Source organism: Coregonus clupeaformis, chromosome 13, assembly GCF_020615455.1.
Source record: "Coregonus clupeaformis isolate EN_2021a chromosome 13, ASM2061545v1, whole genome shotgun sequence".
Classification (NCBI taxonomy): Eukaryota; Metazoa; Chordata; class Actinopteri; order Salmoniformes; family Salmonidae; genus Coregonus; species Coregonus clupeaformis.
In genome coordinates, this window is record NC_059204.1 from 49,809,996 (window position 1) to 49,820,435 (window position 10,440).

A 10,440-nucleotide genomic window follows, 5' to 3' on the forward strand; every position below is an offset into this window, starting at 1 on the left:
CATGGCAGTATCAGATTAGCTGGTTTGATCTAGCTAAATAGGCTAATAACACAAATGTTTATTATTTTACATAAATGTTTTACTTTTACCCCTTTTTCTCCCCAGTTTATGTGATATCCAATTGGTACAGTCTTGTCCCATCGCTGCAACTCCCGTACGGACTCGGGAGAGATTAAGGTCAAGAGCCTTGCGTCCTCCGAAACACGACCCTGCCAAGCCGCACTGCTTGTTGACACACTGCTCGCTTAACCCGGAAGCCAGCCCCACCAATGTGTCGGAGGAAACACCATACAACTGGTGACCGGAGTCAGCTTGCAGGCACCCGGCCCACCGCAAGGAGTCGCTAAAGCGCGATGGGACAAGGAAATCCTGTACGGCCAAACCCTCCCATAACCTGGACTACGCTGGGCCAATTGTGCGCAGCCTCATGGGTCTCCCGGCCACGGCCGGTTGTGGCACAGCCCGGGAATTAACCCGGGTCTGTAGTAACGCCTCTAGCACTGCGATGCAGTGCCTTAGACCGCTGCACCTCTAGCACTGCGATGCAGTGCCTTAGAACAGTGTTTCCTCCGACACATTGGTCCGGCTGGCTTCCGGGTTAAGCTGGCGGGTGTTAACGAGCGTGGTTAGGTGGGTCATGTTTCGGAGGACGCATGACTCCACCTTCGCCTCTCCCGAGCCCGTCGGGGAGTTGCAGCGATGAGACCAGATCGAAAAATAATAATAATTGGGGAGGCCTTGGATGAACGTGTTGACCTATGCACAGGAATGATGAAGGTTTGATTGATGGCGTTCTTCCCGAGTCAAGTGCTTTATGCCGTCAAAAACATTTACAAGACTGGGTAGTTGTTCAAAATTGTCTTTTTTTTATATATAGGCTGCACTTTGTTTGACATATGTGACCACTGCCCGTAAAGTTGAGTCTTATTGGACTGTTTCAGTTCTTGTTTTGGTGCCTAATGAATACAACCCAGCTCCCAGTGTTTGTGCTGTATAGTTAACTCCTATATGGTCATTGTAATGCCAAACAGACTGACCATAGGAGTTGGCTGTATAGCACAAATACATCTGGGACCAGGCTAACACAACGGTACTGTGTGGTATTGAAAGTCACATCTCTTATTTCAATTGTTCACCCTGTATTTAATATCAGTACATGAAAACATCTCCTCTCTTTCTTTCTATCCCTGCAAGAGTTTCCCTTTGCTTCTAAGATGGAGACAGGAGACTATAGCTGTGAGGTTGTCAGAATGGAAGTCTGACAACCTCAGAATGGAAGTCAGACTCCTGCTGTTACGCTCCTGAAGTTGTTAGTAGGTAATAGGCAACACCAGGGGTCGGCAACCTTTTCCATTTGGAGTGCCAATTTATCTTACCATTTGTACTGATCTGCATGCCAGTTATGATTTTCATAAACACATATTCGTGGAACAGTTTCATTTATAATAAAGTATTTCCAGCAAAATTCTAAAAGTAACTTCTATTGCCATTGCCAACAATGTAAAAATAGCCTACATAAAGCCAACAAATAAAAACATTACAGCCTGCAGGTATGCATGGCCTGTCTGCAAGGAACTTGAAACATTGTATCAACTATTAACTTGGGTCTGGCCTGAAGCTTGCACTAGCAAACTTGCAATATTGTAAAAAATATTCTGGCCTCGCAGAGTTTCCTTAAGGGATAAGAAGTAATCAGGTAGGACTATTTCCACCGGATCAGAGCATGACATTTTCTTCCTCTTTCACGCAGAGTGGTTATCGAAAGAGAGCTGGAAAGATTTTTCAAATAGACTACGTTGAGGAACTATTGTCATTCTCAATGGATGTAAAAACAGACTTTGTTTACATGCTGTTTGAGGTGAAGAACAAATTACTTTTAGGAGCTCCTCAGTGGTGGTGAGTTGACTATCAGAAATACTTTCAGATCCTTGAATGGGCACCTTTATAGGACTACATTTGCACGCAGGCCAGGTAACCTAGACCTGCCGTATGCATAATCAGGTGCTCATCCTTACTCAACATTGAGAGGAGCGCTACAAACAAAAGACAATAAATTGACAAACTTGTAAATGGAATTAAATACACCAAAACGTGTTCCTCACAAGTGTAGCCTAGGTTGTGCGGTTCGCAAACAACGTGTCCACTCCGACAATGAGAATCGTAAAAGACTGTAATAATAATAATAATAATAATAATAATAATAATAATAATAATAATATATTGAATGCATTAACAGAAATTACCGTAACCAAACAAACATTGTAGGTTAGAAATGATGGTAATTGAGGGTAAATGTACTACTTGTGATACTGGTGTGACATCCCCGCGGCCTACGCAATGGATTAGTCCACTTAGACAGGCGTGAATCGACAGGTGTCTGGTGTGCCATAAAAAATATAGATATATTTGCGACTGCTTGACTAAGAAAATCTTGGTCAACCAACAGCCTATCGACCAAACAATCGACCAGTGGACTAAATGGGGTTAGCCCTAATTTACTGGGACATCTACTCAATGTGAACTAGGGATGTGCACGATTATTTGAATATCAGAACGGACATTAGTATTTTAATACTTGTGAGTATACATTTTTGCAAGAAAAAATAATTATAGGCCTATTTTAACACTGAAAATGCTTTTTCTAATTTTAAGAAAAATATCCGTTACATTGTTGCATACAAGAACCATGACATTTCAAATAATTAATTTAATAAGAAATCAAACTTTTCAATTGAGTTTTTATGAAGTGCATGGTGTGCCCCATTTTAAAAGGCTGGTAGGCTCCCGGTAGCCTTCATGTGTAGTTTGTTGTTTTTTTGTTGGCCAGTCAAGGGGACAAAGAGGCTCAATGTGGAGTGAGAGTTCACTAATGCACTGCAAGATGGAATACAATTACGGAATGAAAAGATAACGAAATGAGAAGGTGTAGACTACACGGAGCAACCAACAGGCTCTATGCTACTCCAGTCAAGACCAAGTGGCCAGGGTTCCGGTCTATAAGCACGGTTTCAACTGCTCCTACAGTTTTGCTTCAGTACTGCAGTTTAACTGATGCCCGGTCCAGAAAGACCATTTCCATAGACTGCCCATAGACATTAAAACCAGTAGATAATGATAGCGCTGAACTCATCCACGTATTCCTATGGAAAACCCCCAATGGCACATGAAGCCGAAAGTATTTGAATTTGAAGTGCGCCGTATTTGATCACTATTTAATTAAATATCGCGATTTGTAGATAACTTTAAAATAATTCACCGTAAACAGATTTTAGAGCGCAAAACAGCCGTGTAATTCTTTTGTCCGTTCTGGCGATCGTAATTTACATAGGCTTTCTAGGACAGACCAGGGCTTCTGGCACTGCTAGGTTGCTACACAGTAGCCAACCAGCAGAGCTCGTGACTTCACGGTCCAGATACTGGGGGCCTGGGACCGCCACATGGAGAAGTCAGATTAGTATATTCCTAATAAGACACTTTAGTCACTTTAAAAAAAATACACTCAGCCGGAGATATTAACATTTTATATTCATCCAATGTCTGCCATGTTTTTGGAGGATGTGATGACGTCGCTGCTCCCTGTGCGCACTGAGTGCTAGTGATGCAACCCAAATATAGACGGAACATGAGTAGATCACCTTGAAAACAACGGTCGGACATTTTGGACGCAATCTCCAGTTGTTATTATACCAGAGTGGTCAAGACACAAGACAGACACTGTTGTATGGGATGATAAATTACATTGTGGCTGCTACAAGTTAGCTAGTCTAGGCTGTAGCCGAGTTGCCTTGGCGTCTCTCTATCCGTCTGCTCTCTCCCATATCATACGTTACTAACCCGCCCATCTGCAGCTGCAGCAATAGAGCGCCAGCTTCTATCCATCGCGCAGCAGTGCTCAGGTTAAAAACGTTATTTAAAAAACACTTGTATAGTATATCGAATATACATACAGTGAGGGAAAAAAGTATTTGATCCCCTGCTGATTTTGTACGTTTGCCCACTGACAAAGACATGATCAGTCTATAATTTTAGTGGTAGGTTTATTTGAACAGTGAGAGACAGAATAACAACAAAAAAATCCAGAAAAACGCATGTCAAAAATGTTATAAATTGATTTGCATTTTAATGAGGGAAATAAGTATTTGACCCCTCTGCAAAACATGACTTCGTACTTGGTGCCAAAACGCTTGTTGGCAATCACAGAGGTCAGACGTTTCTTGTAGTTGGCCACCAGGTTTGCATACATCTCAGGAGGGATTTTGTTCCACTCCTCTTTGCAGATCTTCTCCAAGTCATTAAGGTTTCGAGGCTGACGTTTGGCAACTCGAACCTTCAGCTCCCTCCACAGATTTTCTATGGGATTAAGGTCTGGAGACTGGCTAGGCCACTCCAGGACCTTAATGTGCTTCTTCTTGAGCCACTCCTTTGCTGCCTTGGCCGTGTGTTTTGGGTCATTGTCATGCTGGAATACCCATCCACGACCCAATTTCAATGCCCTGGCTGAGGGAAGGAGGTTCTCACCCAAGATTTGACTGTACATGGCCCCGTCCATCGTCCCTTTGATGCGGTGAAGTTGTCCTGTCCCCTTAACAGAAAAACACCCCAAAAGCATAATGTTTCCACCTCCATGTTTGACGGTCGGGATGGTGTTCTTGGGGTCGTAGGCAGCATTCCTCCTCCTCCAAACACGGCGAGTTGAGTTGATGCCAAAGAGCTCGATTTTGGTCTCATCTGACCACAACACTTTCACCCAGTTCTCCTCTGAATCATTCAGATGTTCATTGGCAAACTTCAGATGGCCCTGTATATGTGCTTTCTTGAGCAGGGGGACCTTACGGGCGCTGCAGGATTTCAGTCCTTCACGGCGTAGTGTGTTACCAATTGTTTTCTTCGTGATTATGGTCCCAGCTGCCTTGAGATCATTGTCAAGATCCTCCCGGGTAGTTCTGGGCTGATTCCTCACCGTTCTCATGATCATTGCAACTCCACGAGGTGAGATCTTGCATGGAGCCCCAGGCCGAGGGAGATTGACAGTTATTTTGTGTTTCTTCCATTTGCAAATAATCGCACCAACTGTTGTCACCTTCTCACCAAGCTGCTTGGTGATGGTCTTGTAGCCCATTCCAGCCTTGTGTAGGTCTACAATCTTGTCCCTGACATCCTTGGAGAGGTCTTTGGTCTTGGCCATGGTGGAGAGTTTGGTATCTGATTGATTGATTGCTTCTGTGGACAGGTGTCTTTTATACAGGTAACAAGCTGAGATTAGGAGCACTCCCTTTAAGAGTGTGCTCCTAATCTCAGTTTGTTACATGTATAAAAGAAACCTGGGAGCCAGAAATCTTTCTGATTGAGAGGGGGTCAAATACTTATTTCCCTCATTAAAATGCAAATCAATTTATAACATTTTTGACGTGCGTCTTTCTGGATTTTTTTGTTGTTATTCTGTCTCTCACTGTTCAAATAAACCTACCATTAAAATTATAGACTGATCATTTCTTTGTCAGTGGGCAAACGTACAAAATCAGCAGGGGATCAAATACTTTTTTCCCTCACTGTATATCCCCCCAAAAATCATGATACTATTCGAATAGCGAAATTATTTCCCTAATTTCTTCCCTAATGTGAACCACTCTTCTTTGGTTTTGATAGTAGATTACTGGCCTAATACAAATATGTGAAGATGATGTAGGAGAGTGTTTCCTTCATTCAAATGTAGGTCATACCACACACAGGTAAATCTAGATAACCCTGTTGCAGCAGATTCACATGATGTGACCTGTACACCTGACATGTTGTCATGCCGGTTGAGTTGGTGGTTAATTGACATATGTTTACATTTGCCAAAGCAAGTGAAATAAACAAATAAAACTGAGAATAAACTAATTTAACATCAACAAAACTATTAGAAATTAATATTAAACATTGCACTCAAAAAAGTTTTTAAAAGATAAAGACATTTCACGTGTTATATTATCAGCTTTAGCAATGTGCAAATAGTTGTAGTATGAATAGTGGGGGAAGATACATGAACAGATACATTTTGGTTGAATTTACTCTCTCTCTCTGTCTCCTTTTCCTCTGTCTAGGTGACATCAACACTGGAGGTATTGTTGCAGGGGTGATCGTGGCTCTCCTAGCCCTGGCCCTGCTGGGCTTCGGACTGTGGTACGCCGGCTGCAAAGGATACCTGCCTAGTGAGTTCACACCCCCGATTCACCCTAACCACTCCTGGTCCTGTATTCATTTATCTTGGCCAGGTCGCAGTTGTAAATGAGAACTTCTTCTCAACTGGCTTACCTTGTTGAATAAAGGTGAAAAATAAATAAAAAATACAAATAAAGAGTCTCAAAGTAGGAGTTCTGATCTAGGAACAGATTGGCCTTTCAGATCATAATGAAGAAGATTACATGGACAGAAGGGACCTGATCCTAGACCAGCACTCCTATTCCAAGACACTATAAATACAGGCCCAGATCAGTGACTGATAACTTGCAGTTCATAATGTTTATAACCTTCTTCAAATATATATTCCAATCATCATTCACAACATTTCACTCCCTAGTTATTTGTGTTTTTCTTTTGCCCTCACAGAAAAGAGTGAAAGGTAAGTGGACTCTTTTAGTAGCTGGTTACTTTCTATCTGCTTATGTTAATGCGTGACTTAGCAAATTGGTTTTCTAGTGCCAGTGTCATATTACATCCATTTCCTTCTCTGGTTACCTCAGCCCCTGTTCCTGAGGGCTTAGTTTGGATGTTTTTCAATGAAGCGCTATATGTAGCATTTCCTTACACTTAATAAAAAAACAACAACATATAAACAGTAAATAATACAACAATATGGGACACTTTAAAGTGGCTGATAGATATCTAGATATCACTGTAGGTTCATTTGGTGTGTTCCTCTTACAGCAAACCCAAACCCTCAGTGGTCTACCAGCCAACATCTGAGTATGGCGATGAAGAGGATGTAAGTTTCATCTGTCTTTACAAGTCTGATGCTTTTGTGTTTTTTAGACTTTCATTTCCATAGTATTTCTTCCATCTCTCTGGTATGTTTGTAACATTTGAGCAAACAGAGAAGATTATTCAAAAGATAACAGACAATATTGTTTTTCTGTTTAGGAGGAACTCTTGGCTGATAAATCATTTGTATATGCTTTGTTCTCTCTTTGCTCTCAAATTCCATTTTTGAGAATTAGATGATTATTTTGATTGTAGTGTATTATATAGTTTGGTTGTCAGGGAAGTGTTTTATATAATATATGACATTTAGCAGACGCATTTATCCAAAACGACTTAGTCATGCGTGCATACATTTTACACATGGGTGGTCCTGGGAATCAGGCCCAATATCCTGGCGTTGCAAATGCCATGCTCTACCAACTGAGCTACAGAGGACCACGTACCATCTCTAAAGAGTTAATGGTTGCTGTCCTTTGGTCTTGTATTCCAGTGAAAAGGTGTAGCCTCGTTTCGTAATTTTCTATCTGCTCTGTGTCTGTTTCAGGGGGAATTCAAACAGAAGTCTTCTTTCGTGGTATAGCCAGGGCATGCACCACATATCCAGGATATACCTAGGAGTCTACGGCAACAACAGTGAATGTGGGTGCGTCCCAATAACATCTCCCCTTTCTCCTGAAGTGTGTTCTTGTTCACTACTTCCCACAAATATCAAAGCATAGTGGTTGCGGCATGGGCTAGTGGGAGTTTCCACATTATTCCTTATACCAGCCATTTCCTTTCAAATAAGTGAAGGAAAGTGCACACTTTGGGAGGAAGGAGAGATAATTGGATATATGCTAATACCACTGCCCCTTTTACCTGCTCGGTATGGATTGGTGTGGTTTGATTTTAATGTTATCTTTTTTAATTCCATCTGTTTATTAAAACTATTTCAATTTTTGAATATTTCTCTAACCGGCAGTCACCTACTGTATGTCTGCACTATTTTGTGGCATCTGTGTGGCTGTGTGTATAGAACTTAATATTTTCCCCAAAATATTTAAATAACATTGGCCATTGATATTTTTCTAATCCCAATAGAACATGCCGTCTTTTATGCCTTGTGTCCCAAATTGCACCCTATTCCCTATATACTCTATAGTGACTAGAGGGAAGGGGAAAGGGGATACCTACTCATTTAAACATCTGAATGCATTCAACCAAAATATTTATTCTGCATTTAACCCAACTCCTCTGAATCAGAGAGGTGTGGTGGGCTGCCTTAATTGACATCCATGTAATCGGCGCCCGAGGAGTAGTTGTTGGGGTTTAACTGTCTTGCTCAAGGGCAGAATGGCAGATTCTGAATGACCTGCAGAGAGCTGGGACCAAAGTAACAAAGCCTACCATCAGTAACACACTACGCCGCCAGGGACTCAAATCCTGCAGTGCCAGACGTGTCCCCCTGCTTTAGCCAGTACATGTCCAGGCCCGTCTGAAGTTTGCTAGAGTGCATTTGGATGATCCAGAAGAGGATTGGGAGAATGTCATATGGTCAGATGAAACCAAAATATAACTTTCTGGTAAAAACTCAACTCGTCGTGTTTGGAGGACAAAGAATGCTGAGTTGCATCCAAAGAACACCATACCTACTGTGAAGCATGGGGGTGGAAACATTATGCTTTGGGGCTGTTTTTCTGCAAAGGGACCAGGACGACTGATCCGTGTAAAGCAGGGGTGTCAAACTCATTTTAGCTCAGGGGCCACATGGAGGAAAATCTATTCCAAAGTGGGCCGGACCGGAAAAATCATGGTATATATAACTTAAAAACAACAACTTCAGATTGTTTTCTTTGTTTTAATACGATCAACATACAACATAAAGCTGGAGCCTGAGGACAGTGTGTCCAAAATAGTACAAGCACAACATCACTATTAATCATAAAACACGTCAAGTTTATTTGAAAATTCTAAAGAAAAAGAACACACAAACACACAATGCCTCAGTGATTAACAGAACTGTTTCACAGATCACAGAACTATATCAGGGTGTCATTTCTCAGGCAGAAATGTAGATAAAAATAATGAAATCCTGTTCCCCAAACAAGTGCAAGAACCACAGAGTCAAGAATAGGTTAAATATACAAATAAAATAAAATAAATTAAAAACAATAGCACATCAACATAAAAACATATAAACATAAAGCTGGAGCCTGAGGACAGTGTCCAAAAGCACATCATCACTATTAATCATAAAACACCTCAAGTTATTTGAAAGTTCTGAGGACAAAGAACACACAAACACACAATGCCTCAGTGATTAACAGAACTGTTTCACAGATCACAGAACTATATCAGGGTGTCATTTCTCAGGCAGAAATGTAGATAAAAATAATGAAATCCTGTTCCCCAAACAAGTGCAAGAACCACAGAGTCAAGAATAGGTTAAATATACAAATAAAATAAAATCAATTAAAAACAATAGCACATCAACATAAAAACATATAAACATAAATCTGAAAGCGTTGCTCAAACTCCCGTAACAGTCCCGTTATTTTATCTTTGAACCGCTTCATGTCTGCCACATGTTGGGTCGCGCACACATTTTTCAGACAGGGGAAGTGAGCTGCATCACCACCGGCAAGTTGCGTCTCCCACAATGACAGCTTCAACTTGAAAGAACGTATGCTGTCATAATACTGCGTGACAACATTGTTGCGCCCTTGCAGCTGTTTGTTCAAGTTATTCAGGTGCTCTGTAACATCCACCATAAATGCAAGGTCCGGCATCCATTCTGCGGAATGAAATTCTAACACTGGTTTGCCCTTTTCTTCCATGAACTGTTCAATTTCTTCTCGTAAATCAAAGAAACGCCTCAGCTCAGCACCTCGGCTTAACCATCTTACCTCAGTGTGGTATGGCAGGCCATAGATGTCGTCTTTCTCTCTGAGAAGGCTGTCAAACTTTTGGTGATTCAGGCTTCTGGATTGGATGAAATTAACAGTTTGGATGACCACCTTCATGACGTTATCCATCTTTAATGACTTGCAACACAAAGCCTCCTGGTGCAAAATACAGTGAAAAGTCAAAAAATCACGTCCTCCATTTGCAGATTGCACTTTCTCTCTGAACTTTGTCACAACGCCTGCTTTTTTCCCGATCATTGAGGGCGCACCATCTGTAGCCAGGCTGACAGCGCGGGACCAGTCCACTCCGACCCTGTCCAGCGCGCCGACGAGTGCGGTAAAAATATCAGCTGCTGTCGTTGTATCTGTCATCGGCACCAACAAAAATGGCCAGTTGTGCAACATCTGTAATGTCCGTGCTTTCATCAATTGCAACCGAAAACGCAATAAATGACTTTACTTTTTGCTTCAACTGGCTGTCCAAATCCACTGAAAGATCAGAAATCCTGTCTGCAACTGTGTTTCTTGTCAGGCTGATATTTGCAAAAGCCTGCCGCTTTTCAGTGCACACAATCTCCGCTGCCTTCATCATGCA

The 10,440-nt window shown here is 41.7% G+C and overlaps 1 long non-coding RNA gene across 1 annotated transcript; it reads left to right on the forward strand.

The window, feature by feature from the left end:
* The first annotated feature begins 2,418 nt into the window (after positions 1 to 2,418).
* Positions 2,419 to 7,903, forward strand: LOC121580274. Its single transcript, XR_006003010.2, has 5 exons — positions 2,419 to 2,577; positions 6,084 to 6,191; positions 6,589 to 6,601; positions 6,907 to 6,964; positions 7,505 to 7,903. It is a non-coding gene; the product is annotated as an uncharacterized LOC121580274 (long non-coding RNA).
* The last annotated feature ends 2,537 nt before the right edge of the window (positions 7,904 to 10,440 follow it).